This window comes from Podarcis erhardii (assembly GCF_964252035.2).
Source record: "Podarcis erhardii genome assembly, chromosome: 1".
Classification (NCBI taxonomy): domain Eukaryota; kingdom Metazoa; phylum Chordata; class Lepidosauria; order Squamata; family Lacertidae; genus Podarcis; species Podarcis erhardii.
The window spans coordinates 29,858,491-29,883,469 of NC_138497.1; the positions used below are offsets into that span (position 1 = coordinate 29,858,491).

A 24,979-nucleotide genomic window follows, 5' to 3' on the forward strand; every position below is an offset into this window, starting at 1 on the left:
TGTCTCAATTTATGCTATTGATATTTTGTTTTGTTTTTTGTATTTCTACTGTTGTTGAATTAACTGACTCATAAAGCTGTTGGTTCCTTCTAAAACTGCAGAAGTTAAACTATTACTTTCAAATAAACTTAATCAGCCTTGTGAGGTAAATATGCCTATGGTTTTCATACAAAGAATAGCCACCCCAAACTTAGCACCCTCTAAATATTGTTGGACTACAACTCCCATCATCGTTGACCATTGGAAATACAAGCTGGAAATACAAGCTGGGGTTGATGGGAGCTGTAACCCAAAGCATCCGAAGGGCACCAGCATAGTATATTTAATAGCAGCCAGGACACCTTTGCTGTTGGTCAGTTTTCAAAAAAGGGCAAGCAGTTTCAGCTTTCGTTAACTTTAATTAAGGCTGAGAGTGCTCGGCGCCAATGGAGACGGAGGCATCTGAACTTTCTTACTGTGATCAGGAATGAAATCAAATGATTTCTCTATCAACTCTGCCTTCAACTCTCCTTTCTGTTCGCTGGCAGTGGTGAGTGCAACTTCCCTTATGAAGTGGATTGAGTGCTGATGGAATGAATGGCCTGAAGCCTTAATGCCACAATTACGAAGTATAGAAAAGGGCAGCACAAATTTCCTCTTTACTGATGTTCTTCCCCATGGTGATCCTGATGAAGTTCAAAAATGACAAATTCAGAATACCAATTTCCCCAGATCATAATGCCCAGATGTATTCCAGGGAGAGCTTCAGGACAAGGATATTACAAATGTATGCATCAAATTTTGCACCTGCGCACTCTGCATTCATTAAGCTGGGCACTCAAAGGCAGTGGTTGTTGGTGTATGCTCAGAAGACAATTATTTAACCCCTTATTCCCCTTAATTTTGACAATTGCTGCAATTGACTAAAATTGGTGTGGGTGTTTTTGGTTTTTAATGAAAGGGGATATAGTTTACAAAACAATACATTGGCTCCTGAGCAATCGATTGGCTCAGGAATTTTCAAGTTTGAAAAAGTCAGGGATGCCTCAAGGGCACGTAGCACATTCATGTGACCTTTAAAGCAATTCAGGCGTCTGACCATTGGAGGGGGGGGAACCTTGAGTTGTCACTCACCAGGACCTGGCTGTGCTTGTACCCACAAAAGGACAAGGAAGAAACTGAAGGGGCAGTGCCAAAGCAAAAGGCACATTATTTTGGATGGCAGCTGTCACCCATCTGCCTACAGTCATCCCTGTCTTGTTTCACTCACCTTTTAGAGTTCAAATGTTAATAAGTATGTAGTTAGCAGGTGGTCGCTCACCAAAGACCCCTGACTAAAATTAGCAGTCCTAGGATAAAACAGGGTGGCGGACTGGATCCAACCAATGGGCTCGATTCAGAACTGACCCACCTTCTGTGGACCAGTTTTTCAGCTGGGCTTGGCTATCCACCTGTTGATCGCCTGACGTTATATGATGGCAGGTGGTTCATCATCAAAGGAAGTATCATAGGCAACCCCAGTTCTTTCTCCCCACCCCCAGAAATGGTTTGAATCCAAGCCAGGGCTGCAAAGATTCCTGCCGAAAGTAGGTCTTGCAAGCTCCACTTTCAGCAGAGATTGGCTCCACTTGGGAATTGCTGAGTGGCAGTGGCGTAGCGTGGGGGGTGCAGGGGGGGCCGGCCGCACCGGGCGCAACATCTGGGGGTTAGAGTTAGGGGGCGCAAATCCACGGGTTAGGGGGCGCAAATCCACGGGTTAGTGGGTGCAAATCCACGCTTTAGGGGGCGCAAATTACTTGCCTTGCCCCGGGTGCTGACAACCCACGCTACGCCGCTGCTGAGTGGAACCAATCCCAGTGGAGTTTGTGGTGGGTGCAAAATTTTAAAGTAGCCATTATGAGCCCTTATACTGACCAAGAGACTTATACTTCAAACCTGGAAGGATAAATACCTCCCATATCTTATGCAAGGGTCTGATGACCTCAGTGCCCTGGCTATATTCAAACATATTTGTCAAGTACATGAGGATACCTATTTGGATATCTGGAGGGCTTATTTGAACTGCCCCTAGGCACTGCATAGGCCCCAGAAACTACACTGCCCAAGGAGGCAATTTGATTCCTATACACCCCTAGCTGTTTTTAAGTTGTTATTTTAAATGATCTGATCAAAGATCTCCCAAATCATATGCGTTTTTGGCATGTCAGGCGTTTAGAGGCACCTTGTAATGAAACAGCCTGGGTGATCTGATGCAACTTCTGATCAGATGGGCATTTTATGATATCTTCTTCAGGGCTGGATTAAGACCTTTAGAGTCCCTAAGTACGGAAAAGATTATGGTGTGCCCCCTCTTGCGTAATTCAAAACAAAAACCAGAAAATAAGAATGTACTTTTCAAAATGACATAAAACTTATATGTATGATGAAATGCATCTACACATATGTCATGTGCGACTCATGGCAGGATCTGATTTTGTCACATTATTTCAATCTACATTAGTAGGATGGCCCTGGTTTAGGTGGGGATAAGCAACAAAAGAAGAACACAAAATGTGGGGAAAGTATGTACTGGTGTGTAAGAAAGTCCTGATTTTTCCCATGGTGACTGCTTCAAAAAAAATTTTAATGTCAAATCCTTTCCCCTTCCTTCCTACCTTCCTTCCTACCTTCCTTCCTTCCTTCCTTCCTTCCTTCCTTCCTTCCTTCCTCTTTCTTTCTTTCTTTCTTTCTTTCTTTCTTTCTTTCTTTCTTTCTTTCTTGTGTCCTTACTTTGCTGGTGCCCTATTCCAGCACTGACCTTTTCAGACAAAGGTTTCTTATGCTGAGCAGGAAAGTGTGAAGGGGCATGTTCAGGTGAACACTGTTACAGCGGTCTCTGAGACTGGGATCTCGGATCACACATTCCTTGCTCCACAAATGTGCAAGTTCTTAGATTCTGCTTGTGTACAACACTGCAGACCACTGGCTTTTACCAGTACCAGTGCAGGCCAATGCATGCATCCCAAAGCTTTAGAATCCAGCTGATGAATCCATTACCTGAGGTTCATGCATTGCCAAGGAGAAGTTAGAATCATTTCTCTAAGACATCTAGAATTCTAGAGTTGTCGTACGAAAAGAAGAGCATGGGCATAAATATAACATTTGTTGGCACAGTAAGCAACGTTTTTGCCCCCTTGCCACTCAGAAAAGGAGAGTCATTAACTGTCATTGTGATAGGAGCATCAAGGAGCCACAGATGGAGCAACGGGAATCATTTACATGGAACATTAGTTTTAGGAGCTCCTTCAGGGCAGTCAAAGGAGGTGGCCTATGCATAATTTTCAACTTGCCAAGGCCTTAATGTGCCATAAACATAGAAGATGGGGACACAAGACAAAAAAAAATGCTATAAATGTGGGAGAAACCCCTCCCTTTGTGTCAAAGCAGCTATTTTTTCACATCAGACTCATACAACTCTTTCTTTCTGGCAGGAATCACTGTCAGCTCTAACGAACAGCAGGCATTAAACATTGTGGGGGATGAATTTTCCAGATACAATGAATGGTTTGTCTTATAATGTGGGACATGCAAAAAAAATTTTTTGTTGTTGTTTTTTTGTTAAAGCCTGTCGCCTTCTTCCTTTTGGATTGTTAGTTCATCTTCTAGCTCTTCGTCTTCTGACAGTTTACAATGATAGCCTAGACACATATGGTCAGCAGAATCCACCTCTAAAGTATTGTCTCTAAGCCAAAAAAACCCCCACAACCTTAACACAAGTAATAATAAAAAAATTGCAGCAGTTGGTGTTAATACAAACTACCGTTCATGCCTACATTGTACACATGCCATGCAAACTGGGATATGTGTGTGCTCTAAATAAAGAATTTTTTATAGCTGAGAATAGGAATGGGCAAACTTATCAATTTCACTTTCTCTCAGTTTGTCATTTTTCCAATTTTAAGTTCAGTTCTCCACATTTCCACATCAGTTTGTGATTTTTAAAAAATTCCACATGAAAATTTATCAGTCTTTTAGTGTGAATTTGTCCTAATATACAAATGTTGCATGCAATTTTTGTCTTACACATTTTTGCAAAGCTTATTTTGCCTAATATTTATGTTTTCTCTAATATAATACATTTTTGAACGTTATTTTCAGTATTATATGCAATGTTATCCTATCTTGACCTGCTTGGGCCATGTTCCCCAAACTACATCCACCCACACACGAGCCCATGAACACAGTTTCATCCTGCCTTGGCTATATGACCTGTTCCCAGCAGCAAGCAGGATCACACAGTCAAGGCAGCAGGATTCAATCCTCACTCATCATTTGATAAGAGCGGATTAAAGTGCTTCTCAGAATCGCTGTTTAAAGCAGCCCGTGCACTTCACCAAGTGGGTGGAAGAAGCACACAAGCTGTTTCAAACAGTGCTTTTGAGAAGTGATGTAAGGCAATGCCCATGATCCTGCTTCAGCTGGGGCTGCCTAAAAGCAGTTCTCAGGCGTGCTTTTTGAAGCATCCATCCCACTCTACTTCCCAAGGAGAAGTGAGTAGCTGCTTCAGACAGCACCCACCCTTTAAGTGAGTAGGCAGCAGCAGTGGGGTTGGGGAATCTTGACCACCTCACCCACTGCCACCTACTCACTCAAAGGAAGATTGGCCTCATCCTCTTTTGAGAATCTCTTTTGAGAAGTTCTTTAAGGCATCCCCAGCACTCCATTTCAGCTGAAACGGCAGTGGGGTTGCTACCTTAATGTACTTCTCAAAAACACTATTTGACTCAACCACTTCCTTCACAATTATGTTTGCAAAATTTTAAGGCAGCCCCTGCACTCATATTTCAGGCTGAAATGTGAGTGCAGGGGCTGTCATAAAGCCTTTACAAGTTTCCCCACATTCCCTTTTAAAATGTTGCGATTGGGAGCTTAAAGGGGGAGAGGAAAATTTGGAATACTGTGCATTTGCCATGTGGGCAGCCCCATTCCTCTGTCAATCACATGAAATCATATCATTGAGAGACTGAGTGGTCCTACTCACCTGTCAAATTTGTCCTGCAAGGCCAATCCTGATAATAATCTATCTCATGGAGCCAAAGTCCCCCCCTCCCCCGCTTTACTTTAATATACATATTTTGTACACATTACGTGGCTGGAAAACTGCATTGCAAAAAAATAAATAAATTGCTTATTGTTTCTGAAAGTGCAGACACAGCTGTCAACTTTTCCCTTTTCTTATGAGGAATCCTATTCGGAATAATGGAATTTCCCTTAAAAAAAGGAAAACGTTGGCAGCTATGAGTGCAGATGAGATAGATCCAGCTTTAAATATGAATTGACTTTTCCCCCTTTCCCTAGCTAAGAATGGCAATCCGCTGTATACTGTATAATGAACACTCCAGTGCTGGGTCTCTCCTTAGATACTCCCACCTACCCACACCAGTTTCCCAGTGAGGCCAATTGTTGCCAGGACTTCAGTAACTTCGGACTTATCCAGACTTCCACTTGTCCCACCACTTTCCCAAGGGAAAACCCACTCACTACTGCTGAATTGTAGCAAATGTCAGTCGGGTTTTTCACAGACTGATGTTTGCTCCAAATCAGCACTAAAGAGCAGGTTTTCCCGGGGAATGTGGCAGGAGGAACAGAAAAGCACTCGGAGCCATGTCTAGAAAGCATGGGACAAGCAGAAGCCCTTGGACTGGATATTTTCAGAGTCATTTACAACATTGCGTTCTGAAATGCTTCTCGTTTCTGTTGTTTTTAAATGTATTCCAATGTTTTGGGAGCATTAGAGATTGCCTGACGAAAACCTTAAAGAAAGTTTGGTTGGTTACCAGCTCTTTGTCCATGTCGGATGCAGTGTTGCATGAAGGGGTATGTTACTCATACTTTACAGGCATATGATGCGAGAACAGAAAGCACTACAGAATTGGCTGCAGTCTGGGCACTGATTGGCTGCTCCCAGTATAAATACTGCAGAATAATAATTTTGAGGTTTCCTCTCATTGTTCCTCCTGAAGCTCCTACTGCTGTCCTTTTGTTCTTATTCCAGCATTACAATGGCTCTTCTATATGCATAGGAAGCTTTCTTATACCAATTCAGACCACTGGCCTATACAGCGCAGTATTGTCCACACTAATTAGCAGCCCGTTTTCAGGCTGGGGTTTCTCACAGCCCACCTGGAAATGCAGGTAACTGAACCTGGGACCTTCTGCATGCAAAGCAGAGGCTCTCTACCACTAAGCCATGATCCTTCCTTTCTGGACATCTGCTTTATCTCTCCAATATACTGACCCGAATGTGAATTATTGACCTCTTGTGCTCCTGCCATCCCTGAGCTCACCCCACCTGGGTGTCAGTAGTACCAGTCTTCCCCCTGTACCTTCCCAATCTCCACAACTGCTCCATGGACAATCACCAGCATCTGGATCCCAATTTCCCATTGGCTTTGACTTACTGACTAGTTTGGGCATGGAGATTGAAGTCTCCGTTTGATGGCCCAATGTAGGCAGCCCAGACTTTGCAAATGCTGTTCCTGCCCCGACTACCCTTGATTTGCTCACGTGGCACCTTAGCACCTTCCATGTTCTGTCTCCTTTCCCATCTTCCATATTCTCTCCATAGCATCCCAAGCTGTAGATGATGGCAGGCTCCAATGACACATCTCTCTGGGTTTGCCCTCCTGCCTGCACATATACGCATGAGCCCAGCCCTTTGTCTTTTGTTTACAGGCCATTCCTCCTCGCTTCACTTCCAGATTTACCACGTTTAGAAAGACAACGTGACCTACTTAGGCTCCCTGACCTAGTTATAGCAGAAACACTGACTCCAAATGCTCACTCTAGGAAAAAAAGAAGAAAAAAGGACAAAGGCAGTGGAGCATGGAGAGAAATATTATCATGATTGTTGCTAATGAAAACAAACCCACCCGTATTGAGCTGCCTGCTGTTGCCTTTTTCAATCACTGCTGTTTCCCTGAGGGATACTAGGCGTTCAGCTGCTCTTCCACTTCTGCAACTCTGGCACTACCATCCAGCACCATCCTGACCTTTCCTTTATTTTCTCTGCTGCTCAAACCTTAAACTATCTTTCTTTCTTTCTTTTTTTAAAAAAGTATTGGCTGCTGTAGCCTGCTTGCTCATGAGAACATAAAAAGAACCCTGCTGTATTTAACCTATGGCCCATTTAGTCCAGCACTGCATTTCCACCATGGCCAACCAGATGTCATTGAGAAGCTCACAAGCAAGACATGAGCACAACAGCACCCTGTCCACTTGAGATCCCCAGCAACTGATATAGGAGGCATGTTGCCTCTGGGTTGGATGAGGTAACTGTTAGGTGGATTTGAAGCTGGTTGACTGATTGAACCCAAAAAGTGCTCATTAATGGTTTCTCGCCCTCCTGAGAAAAAGTGACAAGTGAGGTGCCACAGGGTTCTGTCCTGGGCCCGTTGTTGTTCAACGTCTTCATGAAGGGCCTGGATGAAGGAATTGAGGGGATGCTCATAAAGTTTGCAGATGATGCCAGATTGGGAGGGGGTAACTAAAGCTGCAGAAGAGAAAAATCGGGATTCAATATGACCTAAACATATTGGAAAAGTGAACCAACAAAATAAATTTCAATAGAGACAAATGTAAGGTTCTGCACTTAAGCAGGAAGACCCAGATGCACAAATATAAGATGAGAGACAATTAGCTTACTAGTAGTACATGTGAAATCTTGGTGGACCACAAGCTTAACATGAGTCAACAGTGTGATGCAGCAGCAAAAAAAAGCTAACCCTATTCTAGGCTGCATCAACAGAAGTATAGTGTCCAGATCAAGGGATGTAATAGTACCACTCTGTTCTGCCTTAGTCAGACCACACTTGGAATACTGTGTCCAGTACTGGGCAGCACAATTTAAGAAGGATGTTGACAAGCTGGAACGTGTGCCGAGGAAGGCAACCAAGATTATCAAGGGTCTGGAAACCAAGCCTTATGAGTAACGATTGAAGGAGCTGGGTATGTTTAGCCTGGAAAAGAGGAGACTGAGAAGAGATATGATAGCCATCTTCAAATATCTTAAGGGTTGTCACATGAAGATAGAGCAAGCTTGTTTTCTCCTGCTCTGGAGGATAGGACTCAGACCAGTGGATTCAAGGTCCAAGCAAGGGGATTCTGATGGAACATCAGGAAGAACTTTCTGACATTAAGAGGTGCTTGACAGTGGAACATTGTCAACTTTCCTTCCTTGGAGGTTTTTAAGCAGAGATTGGATGGCCACCTGTCATGGATGCTTTAGTTGAGATTCCTGCATAGCAGGGGGTTGGACTAGATGACCCTTGGGTCCCTCCCAACTCTATGATTCAATGTTTCTAAGGGATGGCAAGTGTTTTACCTGCTCTGCAGTTGTTCTGACAGTTGTGTCTCTCCTGTCTCTGATGGGGCTTCATTGCACTCTACAGATAACAGTGTGAAGAGAGAGAAAAGTGGCAGCACATTTGTGTCTCTTGAAACAGCTACTTCTATCCTGTCACTTGCTTTCTGACTTGCTTCACTTCATCTTTTTCTTCTTATTCTTCTGCAAATCTGCAGGAAATGAGAAGAGACCCAACAGGAAGTAGTGCTGTCAAGATAGTAAGATAAGGAAGTGAACCAGCATACCTCTAACTAAAGATCTAGCAGCACAGCAGCCGTAACAAAAAGTGAAAGGAAGTTAGAGGGAAATCCAAATTTACCTGCTACCAGACTTCCACAAAACAGAGCTTTGCATCCTCCCATGGCTCTGCTTCCGAACATGTTGATTCAGGTTTTAGAAGGAAAGCATAATGAGAGTTATGGATCTGCAAGGGGAGATTCACTTAAGAAGATTCAAAGGCTAACTTACAAACTTACAAATGTACCAAACTAACAATTTTTTCTGATAACCAGAAAGTCAAAGTACTCCTAAGAAATAGTCATAAGTGGGTTGAAATACTGGTGCAAATATTTCCACCCATCTTCAGTGCTCACGTCTCATCTCTCTAGTTGACATATGTCCAAGAAGCAGGCCTGGCCTGCCCATGAAGCAGTGCCCCCACCCTTCCAGCCTCTTCCATCATGGTCAGAAAAGTGGCACTGGCAGTGACGCTGGCTTCTGGTAAGATCTCTTGAGATCTTGACAAAATATCACAAGACCTCAAGTGCATGAGATCTCATGAGATTTCGGCGAGATCTCATGAGATCTCACTAGAAACCATTGGCAGTAGCATCACTGCTTCACAGGCACTGCAACACTTCTCAGGTAAGGGAGGTAGCAGCGGGGTAGGGCAGGGCTGGGGCAGTGGCGGGGGGGCATCACCTTAGGCAGTAGAACAGGACATGTTGCCCCTGTCAAGAATTATACCCTGGCATGCTGTTGGACACATTAGCAAACAAGGACTTACGAACCTCTGCTGAACACAATGCCACACAAATAGGAGTACAGTGGTACCTCGGGTTACATACGCTTCAGGTTACAGACTCCGCTAACCCAGAAATAGTGCTTCAGGTTAAGAACTTTGCTTCTGGATAAGAACAGAAATCGTGCTCCGGCGGCGCAGCAGCAGCAGGAGGCCCCATTAGCTAAAGTGGTGCTTCAGGTTAAGAACAGTTTCAGGTTAAGAACGGACCTCTGGAACGAATTAAGTACTTAACCTGAGGTACCACTGTACATGATTGCCTCCTTATCCCTGTCCCCACTGCCTACAAAAGCAGCGATGAACCACCTAGAGCTTTTGATGATTAAGCAGTGTATAAATCCTGTTAAATAAAAATAAACAAATATTTAAAATGGACCTAATGGCTGCACATTCAGGAACAATACCCTTTCACCTCATATCCTTTCCAAACTCACGAATTGTCTCCACTTCAGGCTGCCTGCAAACTCAGGAAGGTGCACTTATTGTTGATACCTCCTTCATGCATCAAAGCTTTCATTCAGAACATTGCAATGAAATCTTTGTCTACGCATTGTTGGTTTTAACTCTTGCTTTTCCACACAGAGAAGCTGACTGGACTGGCAGCTGAATCTTTATTCGACACTGATGAAAGTGTTGTGTCTTCCGCCACACTTGAAGCAGCAGGCTAGTTTGGAGGGTGGGTCAGGAGATGCTATGTAGCAAATGCAGTTCTGCCTTCCACTGCGCACCCCAGCATCTGCTGCCTGAGGCATTTGCCTCACATTGTCTAATGATATGACAAGCCCTCTAAATACTCGTAAGGCAAAAAAAGTCATTACACCTTCAGCTAATGCATTCCTCATGTTGTTACTATCCCTTCTTTGTATAGTACATTTTAAAGTTTTCACCTAACCCCACAGCCAGCTTGCGTGAGGTAGGCTAGTTCTGAGTGATTGTGTCTTGGCCCTTGCCACTGATTGAGCTTCATGGACAACCTCCCCCCCCCCCCCAATCCATATAATTTATCCACTGAGCCACAATGAGACATTATGGGGGAAAGTCACTGAAGGAGATATTTTTTTATAAGCACATTCTCATTTAGCTTTACCACAGTGAATAACTTTTGTGTCCTTTGTTTTAAAAGAAACTTAATTTCTCATTTCAGGCTCTAATCATTTTTGTGTACCTTGCTGGGATCAAGCTGTGTTTCAGCTCCATTACTGTTTATGAAATGTACTTATTTTCAATGTCACAAAGTAATCTGTTGCATGCAAAACCTCGCTATGTACAATCGTGATAAGCACACATTAAAATCTGCTTCCGTCCAACGACAAGTGTGAGATTGACTTCAAGATGGCAGCGCTAATGATAATGACGATGATCATGATGATGATGATGATAAATGACTTCTGTTTATTCCTCTTTGAGGTAATGAGCCTTTAATGTCAACAACACTTTTTCACGGGTGCAGGCCTAGAAATCTACTAGGTTTCTGAGGATTTTATCTATTTATCTATTTATTCTTAGAGCTGCAAAGTTACCATTTAGATTTCAGAGTAGTTTTCTTTCTTCGCCATCCAGAGCTGAGGGGTTAAACAGATGGATAGTACCTTCTCATGGAGGGTCAAGGAAGGACCACACCAATGTCTGAGTGGGAAATCCCACACTTATCATTGAAGAAGAGGAAGAAGAAGAAGAAGAAGAAGAAGAAGAAGAAGAAGAAGAGTAGTAGTAGTAGTAGTAGTTTGGATTTGATATCCCACCTTTCACTCCCCTTCAGGAGTCTCAAAGAGGTTAACATTCTCCTTTCCCTTCCTCCCCCACAACAAACACTCTGTGAGGTGAGTGGGGCTGAGAGACTTCAAAGAAGTGTGACTGGCCCAAGGTCACCCAGCAGCTGCATGTGGAGGAGCAGAGACGTGAACCTGGTTCGCCAGATTACGAGACTACCGCTCTTAACCACTACACCACACTGGCTCTCACATGGACCATGCACAACTATTGTGGAACACAAGGTGAATTATCTCTCCTTTGTTTCTATGATTGTACAGAAGACACATTTTTTCTCCCCACACAGCAAAGCAACTGCACCTCATGCAAATATCTCCTGCACTTTCCCCCCTCGCTAATGTAGAATATTTCAAACAAATGCATTAAACCCAAATTCCAGACACACTGGCTACATTTCTGATGGCACCCTCTGATTAAATTTTCAGATGTCTGTAAGCATTCCCAAGCCACTGTGTATTGGGTCCCCTTCACAGTTAGGTTTATGTTATTAGTATTGACAATCGTTCACTTGAAACCTAGGCCAGGACTGAAATCCCGTCTCGTCACTTATCTCTCCATTTTTATCTTGTTTGCTTCCTCTCATCATTTCAAATAAATACTCTCCTTCATAAAGATCCTCTCTTTTTTTTCTTCTTTTTTTTTCCAAGGAGGGGAGGACTGCAAAAATGGGAGCAAATGGGTAAGCCAAAGAGAGCTAAAAAGACAGGCATGAACAAGAAGAGGAAGCTTTAGTTTTCAGTATTGATGACATTATCCCGCCCCGCTATAGAATCTCTCTTGGGTAAACTTAGCAGATTTTTTTGCACTGTAGGGAATACCATTGTTTCCCTTAAGGAAGCAGGAAACGAAAAGAATGGGCAGGAGACTTTACAAAGGAAGAATGAGCGCGGGGGTATAGCAATAAAATATGCCCTTTGCTGAAGCTCGTATTTTAGTAAATATTTGATATAATATTCCTCCTTTTGTAATGGAAAACTCAGCATAAAGTTGCCCCTAAAGATTCAAGGGGAGAGCCATTTCTGGAATTTGACAAAGAAGCATTGTTTGGTCACTGCAACACAGAGGGAAAGGAGGCAAAGATGGTTAAGAGAAGACATGGTGGGGATCAGGGAGCAATCCAGACCCAAGATCCAGCAGGAGGAGTGGAGTTTGGAATAGATAGATCTCTGGCTGGGTTTGGGCCAACAAGGGCTATGCTGTCCAAACTCAGCCAGAGATATGTCAGCATAGGCCAGTTAAAGCTCACTAAGCCTAGGCTGTGGGAGTCTCAAAAATGGGGGGGGGGGACAGCTCAGGAGAAGACTTACCCCAATGCACCAATGCACCCCACCCCACAACATCATGGTGGTGCAGCATGACATCATGCTCCCCCTAGCCAGGCCAGGCCAACTCAGCCCACCATCCCTCACCCACTGCCAGCTGCCTTACCCAAAGGGATGCACAGAGTGAAGATGCTTCTTCGCTTGCATCCCAGGTAGAGATCACCAGAGCGCCTTCGAGGAGGGCACTCTGGCAAGCCTCCAAATGACGTCGCAAGGCCAAGCATCTTTGTCCTGACGCATCCTTTTGAGGATCACCATGGAATTTTGTGGGGGCCTATCCCCCTTCATGAAAATATTGTAGGGGCCCTGGCCCCCCCTGCTTCCCCTCTTCCATATTCTGCTGAGCTTGGTCACATAATCTAGCAACCTAGTAGAAGCCACACTGGCAAAAGAGGTGGTGTAAATCAACCCCTATTTTAAAGGCTTGCTTTCCCTCTGCCATGCTCAGTTCAGCTGGCCGTAGCCTCACTGCCAAATGGAGTGTGTCATAGGAGCATGTGACTTCAGAATAACTTACCCTGACATAAATTATGCTGTTTTCCTACAGTTTTGATTGTTCTGCTCTACTGTTATGAATAGCTTGGATTACATGGGAAATGGCTTCATACCAGGTCAGACTTTTTGTCCATCCACCTCCCAGCATTGTCTGCTCTGACTGGCAGCTGCTCTCCAGGGTCTCAGGCAGATGTCATTCCCGTCATCTGCTACATCAGAGATGGGGAGCCTGTGGCTCATCCTCAACTATAGGCCCTGCTCATGAAGACAGGCAAGGTTTGCAATCTGATGACTTTTGGAGGGCCACAGCTTCCCCATTCCAGCATTACCCAATCCTCTACCATCAGCACTTAGCTACTCTGTAAGAATAATGATAGAGACGCAGGTGGCGCTGTGCATTAAACCACAGAGCCTAGGACTTGCCGATCAGAAGGTCGGCGGTTCGAATCCCCGCGACGGGGTGAGCTCCCATTGCTCGGTCCCTGCTCCTGCCAACCTAGCAGTTCGAAAGCACATCAAAGTGCAAGTAGATAAATAGGTACTGCTCCGGCGGGAAGGTAAATGGCGTTTCCATGCACTGCTCTGGTTCACATTCTGGCCACATGACCCGGAAGCTGTACGCCGGCTCCCTTGGCCAATAAAGCGAGATGAGCGTCACAACCCCAGAGTCGGTCACAACTGGACCTAATGGTTAGGGGTCCCTTTACCTTTACCTTTACCTTTAAGAAGAACAATGCCAATACTGTCAATGTGAGATTCAGATTTAGTTTGACACCAAGAGACTCTGTGTTGGCACGGATCCCTGCTAGCCACAGGATTAATTGGAGCTCACTGTATTTGTATTGGTGGAGGTTTGGGTGTTATTAATGCCAGAACTCAGACACTGTCTCCCTTCTTTTCCTCGTGTTGTACTGCTCAGACCTGGTCTCTCATGGTTACCTTGAAACAGGAGTATTATTTGCTCACTGCAACATGGAGAGAAGGAGAGGGAGAATGATTTGGGACAAAGGAATATGGCATTATCTGAATGCCAGGCTCCTCAGTTGAGAAAGAAATGCTAATATAAGTGGTGAAGGCATGAGGAAGAATGAGATCCACTGAGGTGTGAAAGCAGCAGAGATGAGAGGCAAAGATTCACAGCAATGGAAGCCTTTACACCATCCAACTTTGCAGGGCAACCTCTTGACTCACAGCAGGAGGGACCCATGAGCAGCTGCTGTGAAAACACATTAGGAAATTCCACTGCCTTTCTAAAGCAGGCATTCCCACCACCACCTGGGTGGGAGACGGCTTGGAAATCAGACTTCTAAAGGGCTGAGAAAAAAAATCACATGAGATCAGTGTCAATTGTTGGGTTCAGGCCAAATGAGTCGTGGAAACATCAGAACTTAATCTGCTGCTGAATCTTTATAAACTGAGGGTAACGTGGGTTGATCCAGAGGCGCAAACCATGCCTTTCCTCACTGACACTTCCTCACACATGCATACGCATAAACGTCTTCCCTCCCCCTATTAAAAATCAGCACTGAAAAAGACATTTAAAGGCACACACAAAACAAAGGAGAACAACAGCAGACCCTCTCACAACAGGCAGTTAGTGGCCAAAGACCTGTCTTTGTCTGCCAGCAACAGAAAAGTAGAGAGAGGACCAGTCTAGCCTCTAATGGAAGGGAGTTCCACGGGATCCAGTATGGGGGACAATGTAAGGAGACCATGTAAGATTCCTGCATTGCAGGGAGTTGGGCTTTATCAGTGGTTCCCAAATAGCTAAGTACTGAGCACCCCTGTTTTGCAAAAGTCAAGCCACGGACCCCCTATTTTGAAATTTTTGATATCTCTATGGTATTTTGTTATGTGAATGGTGCCACAGACCCCATGGGTGGGTTATGCAGTCCCCCTGGGGTCCATGGTCAACCAACTGGGAACCACTGGACTAGATGATAACCAAGGTTCCTTCCAACTCTACAGTTCTATGTTTTTATTAAGCGTCACTCTAAGCCCAAGGTATGGAGTTCCCATAATCTCTATTGGTTATGCTGGCTAATGGGAGTTGAACTTCAACAGTATCTGGAGGTGGCCCTCATGTTATCGACCTCTGCTCTAAGCAGCATAATAGCTATAGGTAAAAGGTAAAAGAGGATTTTAAATGGAGAACCAAATGAACAGACTGGTCAAGGTCTAAATTCTATTGTCAATTTTTGGTTTTAGTTTTCATATGGTCTCTTTTTGGTTTTATTTATTTGGTCCACACCTTCAGAATGGAATATTAATGCATATAATAAATCAATGAAATAATACTTGAGGAACCATGCACAATTAAGTCATGTCTCCATCCCCATCCCAGAACACACCTGCAACTCTCTTCAAAAGGGGTGGAATCTATGCAAAGCACCTAGGAAACAATATGCAACTAGTGAACTAGTATTTTTCTTATCAAAAGTGAATGTTGCACAGTGTATCTAGGATCACTTGCTGTAGGGGGGGAGTGTGCTCACATGTGCACCACTGATTACTATGCATGGCCTAACTAAATGGAAGGATATTCATGTGAACATAAGGTAAACTGCACAACAGTTTCCACAAATTCTAGACGGTCTTTCTCTGCCAAGGTGTAATAAGCTGAATTCCTACTTCAGACCCAAGCTGATCTTATGAAATTGCCCCTGCTGGTTTTAGTTCTCCTAGTGATGAGTAGTTCCCTGCTTACTCATAGCAGCTTTACTAAAAGGGACCAACTCCAGATACAACTCACTGCACGCAGGATGCAGCTTCTGCTAACTTTGGTTTCCTAAACTTGTCCATAATAAGATGAAATGGTTTCTTAAAACAGCCCCTGGAGCAACTGGACACCACTGTTTTGATTGCTGCATATCTTCTCTATGTATTATATATCTGTATTGGTTTTCAGTGGGGAAAAACATTTGTTGCTTTTAGCACACTTATAAGTTTAAATAAAAACAAATATATCTGTATTGACTCGAGTTATTATGCTCGGTTTCATACAGCATAAGTGGTTCAAATAAAAATAGATTGGCTATAGTAAATGTGCATCAGTTCCAATAATAACAGAGGCAGCTTCGAGAAGCACAGGAGTTTAATTTTAATGCACTTTGGATTGACAAAACAAAGAAAAGAAGACTGGGTTTAGAACAGCTTTTAGTCTAAATTTTATGTCTGAGTTCTTTTATGCTGCAAGGTGAGAATGTTTGCCAGATTTACAAAACACAACTATGTGATTAAAAAATGTCTGCATATATACATGCCAGAAGGAGGATGCAACTCTCTTTTGCCAAGTTGAACAAGCGAGAAAACTACAAATGTAAGCTGAGTGTCAAAGAAATTTAAGATCCTGTGGAATTCACACTTGTGGCCACAGCAAGCATCCTCCACAAGCCATACCCTCTGGGCAGTTGTGCCTTGCAATGGGACACTCTGAGTTAGCTGGTAGTTTGGCTCTGCATATTCACACTACACCAGCAATTACCAAACAGTGTGACAGGGCACTCTAGTCTGCTTCAAGGAAGGCAGAAGCAGACCTAGGAACAATGAAGCCTTGATAATGTGCAAATAGTTACTTCCTGAGTCAAGAGGCAGTACTTGAAGACAGAACTCCAGAAGGTTGGGTAGAACCTAGAACAGATTTGAGGGATGCAGGGGGAAGTGAGAGGAAAGTTTCCATTGCTAAAGGAAAATCTTTGTCCCAATGGAACCATAGATGTAGTGCTATGTTGCATACAGTTTAAGAGATCAATGTGCAGTTGGGTTAGTAGCAAGGTAAAGCAGAGGTTTTATGGACAGTAGGGTCTTGACCTCGATAGACACTGGTGCGCACAAAATCTTTGGTGCCAATTTTGATCATCTGTGACCATGGGCCATGCTGGCTGGGGCTGATAGCAGCTCTAGTTCAACAATAAAACCTGGAGTAATGATTGTAGCTGATAAGGGTGGTGGAGACTGAGGAATCTCCATCATGAATCTCAAGGGTCTGTGAGGAGGGGTTCCCCTCAGCTGTTTTGCCACTTGGTCCAGTCACCCTGGGGCAAATATGTAAATGTCACTATGAGGCCTCATCATAGTGCTCTGCCAACATGGTGCCCTGTAAGCCAATTGTGAACCCATTCACACACACACACACACACACACACACACACACACACACCAAACTGCATATGGATTTTGTCATGGCACAACTGCCCAATTATCATAAACTGACCCCAACAAAGACCAATGAAATAGGCTGGTATTTTGCCTCAGATTAATACAAGATTGATTGATTGATTGATTGATTGATTGATTGTAAACATTAAGTGCTTCCCTAATGAACATTTTTTAAAAATGCCTGAATCTTGAAGATGGCAAATATTTGATCAACAATCGTTCCAAAAAAAGTTACTGATGAAATAAGAAAAATCACCTTATAAAGAGATTGAATAGTAAGAATGCCCATGTGTCTGAGCAGATATTCCTGGCTTGAGGTCTTGGGAGGCACTAAAATTGAGGTCTACCACCCAACTCACAATGCTGTGTGGCTGGCATTGTTGGGGGAATAAATTCCACATTTAACAAAAATAAATAAATGTATGCCTCATATTTGATTCCGATTGTCGTTCTTCTCATAATACATGGATGGTTTATGCTGAAGAATTTCTCAAAATGGATCTTTTCAGGCTATCCATCAAACAATTATATCCAGCATGTGAATTTATAATTACTCTGTAAAATCACTATATTAACTAGTGAATTCATAATTATTGTACATGCATATTGAGCATTTGCTTTGTTTATGTCCTACTGTGTGCTACATCAATTTGCACCAGCGCATGATGCACGTGCTATTCTTGTTTGTTGTTATTTGTGATTTATTTCTATTATATATTCTTTCTGTACATTTGCAATTGGTTTTTTGTTTTGTTTCCTGCTTTTGTCTACCAGAGGCCTGCCTCTTTTTTTCCTTTTCTTGCTGGACATAGAAAGGAGGCAAATGAAGATGAAAGAGAGCTGCCATCAGCCATGAAGCAGCAGACCTGTTGTGCATATTTGCTGTGCCCTGTGTCCTCTTCTGGATAGGCTATATCCAGAACAGTAAGCTAGAACTCATGGGTACTGCCTATCAGCTAGAGTCACTCAGAAGCAACTTCTGCATTGCACTTAACAGAGTTGGAGAACAAGATTGGGAACAACAGGGGACCCAGAAGTTCAGGACCTGGGACAGCTCCCAGGCATAGCCAATGCTCTTCCAACATGTCGGAGTCCCTGCAATAGCTTAACTTAGATCTCATAACCTCCAGCAGAAGCTGAGGACTAGAGATGGGAAATAAATCTGATTCTGTTCACAGAATGATCAAATCTTCACTTTCTGAAACAATATGAGAATTGAAACACAGCCATCCTTTGAAATTTGCACTTACCTGAATGTTGTGATACAGCTCTCCAACCAATGTGTTGAAGCATTCATTAGGTACTGTGGGGGCTCTGCCCCACTGCTTACTTCACTTGACAACCCCCCGACTGCTCCGCAAGATACTAATTGCTGAATTGCACTAAAACGTTAAAGAATTTACACGAGGGGTGTGGTTTTTTTAACACTAGTTGCTACACAAATGTGAACTGAATTTGAGATTGGGGAAAAGAGAAGTGGAATGAACCAAAGCTGAGAGAACCTTCTATCCCTAGTGAGGACTGCCAGAGCCCAAATTCTCAATCAAAGCAGCAGAGAGTTAGATGTCCAAAAGTATTGCATTGTGCTGCAGCTGAGTGACCTAAGAGCCATTTGATTCTTTTCTCCCCTGGAGACCCCTTAGAGATTAAATTGCCATGGGTTGAATGCCCCAATTAAGATCCCAGAAGCTCTCACCCACCCAGCTTGTTTTCAAAGCCAGAAACATGCCCCCCCTTTTCAAAGAGATATGAGGAATTCAACATCTGATGCCAAGTCTGGTGAGTTATGTGGGTCATGCAATCTCCTAGGAAGAGAACAAGTAGCTTGAGATGAGGAGTGACTAACAGAAAGGTTTGAGTCTCCGGTCTCAATACTATGTGGCTTGCACTGCTAAGGCAGTAGTCTGAAACAATGTTGTGAACTACCTGGGAAACCCAAAGAAATGGCTTTTCCCCCCCATAGTCAAAGTGCTTTCCTTACTTGTTTCATTGTTTCCTGTGCTAAATGTATTCTGCTCTGAAGACACAGGCAGAGCAGAAGGGTGAGCACTGCTCTACCACTGGGATCTAGAGCACCAGCACTCACTAGCTCCTACTGAATAGCGGAAATGACGAGAAGTTGCTGGAGGTGACAAGGTGGGGAAGGTGGGCTCTAGCCTGTCCCTAGCATGGAACCCTGGAGTGAGAAATAGGGCCTGATTTCTCTGTTCCATCAAAATCCCTAGAAGCTTCCAGTCTCTGGGCCATCTGTCTGTCCCTCGTGGGACCATCTGTTCACAATGATCATCACTCCCAGGACACTGTGTTCACTGTGACTGGCAGACTGAAGCATGCCAGAAGCTGTGAGAAAGCAACAAGCAGCCTATAAATGTGGAATTTCTATTTCCAGCATGTGAAGCATGTGTGCGCCTCCCTTGTTTTCCTGTACACCACAATGCAAGGCATTCAAAGACATGGCCCCAAAATAGAACAAAATCTGTAGCCATGATTCCTATATAGCTAAATGCTCACTGGAGAAGCACATAGCGGAGACAGGCAAAACTTGCATGAATGGGAGTTTTCCCAGGAAAATGCAAAGATACCAGTGAAGTGTTAACAGTTCCTCAATGGAGGGTATCCTTTGCTGTGTGTAAGTACTAAAGCAAAGCTTATTTTATTTTGCTTACTGTTTTGGGAACTGTGAATTAGATAGATTTGCATTAAAATCTGAACTGGACCAAATTTTTTTCCCATCCCTGATTGCTGCATTCCAGATGTCCCAATTCAGCAAGGATACCCACATTTTTTTGTGCCCTGGTGTCTCTCAGCTATAAAATGGGGCTGCATATTGAAAGATGCATGCACATGTATTTATTATATGCATTTGACTTCCTGTTTCCAACACCACATTGCAATTAGAAAATATATAAAGAAATAATACATTATAGATGGCTTAATGCCAAAATTGGTTTTTGTACTTGCAAATAACTTAGAAGCCTACTATGCAAGCATTGAAATATAATTAAAATATACAATCCCATGAAAATGATTGATTGATTGATTGATTGATTGATGTGGAGAGGTATGCTGAGCCAAGCCTGAGTGGAAGTCCTCATCACCATTTCTCCTCTGTGCTGTATTTGTGCATTACAGTAATAATGTGCTTCATTACTTTGAAGCAGTTGTTCCAGTTGGTGATACCCACCATAGTTTGTTTCCCATGTTGATCTTTGTCTCAGTTCAGCCCAGCTGGCACTGCCGCAGTATTACCCAGTGAACACCCAGAACAGCTGTGCAGTGGCACCATGCTGTGGTTGAGTGAGCAATGAGTAGAGGGGTGCACATCTTTGCAGACCTTGGTGTAGAATATTGCTCATACGTAGCTGGATCTTTCCTTCAGCAGTGTTGGATCAGCATAATCAACGGGTTGAGATGGGCAGCTGGACAACACAGAAAGAGGCCAGATAGCACTCTACACTTCCTGCCTGCGAACAGCCACTTGCCAGTAAAGCTCAGATTTATTTGCCAGAGAGCAGGGGCAGCCCAAGACGTTTTTCCGCCTGAGGCGAAATGCTGCCCCACTGCCACCTCTGCAATGAGTGAGGGCTGTGAAGCTCTGCAAGGGCTTCCTCTTAAGGGAGCATTAGTACATTGAAATTATTGTTCCTCCAGTTACATTTTATCTCTAGAAGGATCTGAAGTTGAAGCTGATCAATCCCCTCTTTCTCCTTGTTGAGGAAAAGAAACATTTATTGCCACTCTTACTGCAACCTCACCTCCTGACACAATATTATCTCACAGCAACCTGCCCAGTAAGCAAATTGCTTCTTTTGGCCCCAGCACAGTCTCTGCATGAAGCCTGCGATATTGATTCTGACACTGCACTGGCATATGTGGGACAATTCCAGGAGGTGAACAATCAATGAGGCCACAATTGCGCCTTCACAGCCAGAGCTATGGGAGGCAAAGGAGGATGTGTGAACTGCACGTAAGAGGAAAAAAACAAACAAATTTTGGAATGTCCTCAGCTGACTCAGCACAAAAGCAGAGCAGCCATATGAACAGACACAGCCATGGCTACTACTGCTGCTACTACTAGTAGTGGGACCTGCAACAAGCAAGCGAGCAAGCAAGCAAATAAATAAATAAATAAATCATCTACTTGTACTTCTTTTACCGTATTTAATGGACTCTTGTAGTGTGTAGTGCACCTGTTCAGGTTCCACTTAGCTGGGACAGAATGAAAGGATTCTGCAGCAGTTCCCATCATGCCTGGAGGATTGGTCCAAGAATGGGAATGTTGGTAGACTCCAACTTCAGCTGATCTTTTTTGGCTTATGGAGTTCTACAATGACCCAAATTACCTCCCACAGTTTTTGAACATCCTCATGAAACTGCTGGGTTCCTTGAGTTCACTGTGAATAGGGAATGATTGTTAAACCACTCTGAGAAATATAGCTCTAGGGGGGGAATATGGGTCTCCTAACAGCTCTCAACACCCTTAACAAACTACAGCTGCTAGAATTCTTTGGGGAAGCCATAGTGTTTAAAGTGCTATCATAGTGCTTTAAACATGTAGTGTGAATGTAGCCCAAGAGAAGGGAATGCAACTAGCATTTGGCAAGGAAGTCTAGTCTTTGCACCCCTTGGAAGAGACCTAGTGCCTATAAGCAAAAGAATGAGTGGGACTAAGGAATGTAATGTAGGATATATGTTTTAGAAACAGGTACTGTATTTATGGTAGCAGATAAAGGATCTGAACAAAAGCATCATGGAAGTAAGGATGGGAAGTTAAAATGCTAAGGGAATGTTGTAGTGAAACTGAATTGAATGTGTTGAACTGTATGAAAATCAATAAAACATTATGGGTAAAAAAAAAAAAGGAAGAGACCCAGTGTCTCTCGAATTCCGCTTTCAGATTCATTCTAGGGGGGTCTCTGCATCTTCTCTATATTTTCCCCACCTCTCTTGTTGGGTTTGTTGAAAGGCAAGTGATTTCATTAAAATCTGCAAAGTTCTTTGAAGATTAAAAGTGCCAAGTAGGATTATTAACACAGTTCTTGTTTCATTTGCTTCAGAAACAGCGGCTCCAGGGAAAGGAAGGCTCTCAACATACACATGCTATGCATTTGCTTGAGCCTCTACAATATTTATCAACTTCTGCGAGCTTAGAGGAGCACAAAACAAAATTGGATCAGAAGCCCTTGCATTCGTTCTGGAGCAGGTGAAAACTGAAATAAAATGTGGCCCCATGAATGGGTAGTTTCTCCTCCCTCTCCAAGTTCCCCCAACATCCTGCTAATTGATACCCTACCTGAAGACTCCTGTGCAACTTGGATGCATCTCACAGAGTCAGCACATGACATGCTGCCCCCATTGTGATGTCGTTGTGATGTTCCATCACTGCCACAGCCACATTGTTTACACTTCCAGCCTTATAGTGTCCTGAGGAGAGTAAATCCAAGTGATTTATTGTCTAAACACCTGGTGACAGGCAGACACTCTTCTGCGCCTGCACAGCCAGGCTAAAGCATTTTATCTCACCTCCTATCAATCAGCAAAAACCTCCAATGCATGTTCACTCTGATGCAGGCAAGATAGAGGAAACACGAAATGTGCAAAGCAAAGGGCTTTGAAAGCAATCATTTTGCAGCAGGGTGTTTGTCACATTTGTCTCCTGCCTTTGCATTCATCCAAGGAGCTCGGGGCTATCTCCATAGGGTCCTCTCTCACTTTATCCTCACAACAGCCCTGTGAAGTAGATTAGGCTGAGAAACTGTGATGCTAACTTGAGGTCATTTAGTGAGCTTCACGGCTGTGTGGAAATTTAAACCTACCACAACCACACTGGCTGTCTTGAACCACAGATATTGCTGAACTTTTAGAGCCTTCCTCAACCTAAAGATTCGCAGAACTCTCCTGAGAAGTGTTGCAAATTCAAATTAAAAATGGTGTTGATGCTGATGTGCAGCAATTTTCAAGCAATTCATTATGTAGGGGAGGTCACTTGAAAGGCATTGGAGTAAAGAATTGCTGTCAGGTCCCGTCCCCCCTTTAACAAGGCCAATGACTCTTCAGTGTAGATGCAAGGTGAATCAGGAGAATCCTATTTTTATTATTTCTCCCGCATAGTTATAGACTAAATGTTACTGTATTTGTTAACGTATGGGGGGGGGGTGTGACAGGCTTCTCTGAACCCAAGATTTCAATAATAGTTCATCTGTCCCTGTAGACGAAGATTCCATAAATTGCACTACACAGAAACACACTGCTCATTCTCTCTATCTATCAGTCCTAGGCATGTAACCATATGCTCAATACCAGATCAGCTGATACAGCTCACACAGGATATCAAAGCAGCTCCACCACCCCAATTCATATAAACAAAGAGTGCCAAGCATCCTCTCCTTTGAGTAAGCAAACTAGATAGCCGAACCACCTCCAAATGGCCCTAGACAGGTCCCATCGCTTCTTCGCAGATGTCTCTCACATCCTCACTGGTAGCAGAGGGGTGATGATGGGCAGACTTGCTGTTTCAGAAGAGATAGTGATGCCCTGTTAGCATACCAGTGCCATTAAAACAGGAGATATGTGCAACATGGTGACCCCAAAATCCCACAGGTGGATCTGGGAATAGCCATGGCAGCACACTTCCACTGACAGGGGGTTTCTTCCACAGCTATTTGATGAGAGCTACCACACAGCTAGAGGAAATACGAGACACGGCTTGTCTGTCTATGCAATGAAGTCAGAACGGTCCTACATTTGCATTGATTTACTCACTTACTAAATTTATATATTATCCTTCAGACATGCCTCCAGGGTCGTTTACATAAAATCCAGCAAATTACAAAGAATACAAGGAAGAGAGGGAGAGGGAGAATTCAAATAGGCACTGAACAGAACAACAGCTCAAACACCTCATGCCAAGAAATGTGAAAGTCCTGGACTTTGACCTGAGAGACCAGGGTTCAAATCTCAACTCGGTCGTGAAACTGACTGAGTGTTCTTGAGCCACTGAGCCAGTCACTGTCTCTCAGCCTAGCCTACCTCACAGGATTGTGGTGAGGATCAAATGGGGAGGGGGGAGCCCCACATCTTCTCAGCTCTAATTTAAACTAGACAGGTTTTGGCTTAGAGCTGAAAAGGTGTGGGTACCAGGTAGGTGAGGGAAGTCCACAAACGGGGTACTGTGAATGAAAGACTCTCTTTCTGGTCACTGGTCACTATATCATGGATGGTGGGGGCACATGGAGGACAGACTCTGAAGATGAGACTCTTAATATATGGGCTCAATATGCTTATCCATTCCTGCCTCCGCCAAAACACAGGCTATGTTCAGAAAGCACTTTATTCCACTTTCTTGACATTTCCTCACCTAATTGTTTTGTTTTGCATTTTATGCAATCTTTCACACGATGCAGAAGTCACTTCTGGAAATCCAGCGGAAACTACTGGAAGTTTAGTGGCTCATTTTCATGTTAACTGCTTCCAGAAGGGGAAAAAAAGTCTGTTTGCAAACCTGCTGATCCAGAAAATCACCAAACAAAATTTGGGGCAGTATCTCCGCATACATTTGTTTCCCATAGTTTTACGATTTAGCATGACATGGCAGCATATTGATCAGAAAGCCACAGTTCCATAATGCAACAGGTACTGCACTGTAAAAGGAACGTTAGCAACTGGGAAAGTATTACATCCAGGGAAATTAAACACAGCAGTCCCCATGTCTGAATGTAGCCTTGCAGTAATGTTGATTGTTCAAAGAAGCCAATGGCCTCTGATCGCTTTCTTGACATTCCTAAAGAATCCCCTCCTTCTAGCCAGAGACTCTGAAGTCACTCACCTTCCTTTGCTGAATCTTTTGTGGTT

At 43.6% G+C, this 24,979-nt stretch overlaps 1 long non-coding RNA gene across 2 annotated transcripts; it reads right to left on the bottom strand.

The window, feature by feature from the left end:
* Positions 1-6,324: 6,324 nt before the first annotated feature.
* LOC309345534 lies at positions 6,325-22,394 on the bottom strand. 2 transcript variants are annotated; one of them, XR_014158296.1, is made up of 5 exons: positions 21,285-22,394; positions 9,690-9,723; positions 8,682-8,728; positions 8,342-8,402; positions 6,325-7,510 (listed from the first exon to the last, which is right to left on the bottom strand). It is a non-coding gene; the product is annotated as an uncharacterized lncRNA (long non-coding RNA). The 2 variants fall into 2 exon arrangements; XR_014158295.1 differs by lacking the exon at positions 8,682-8,728 and having other exon boundaries at positions 8,342-8,468.
* Positions 22,395-24,979: the final 2,585 nt, after the last annotated feature.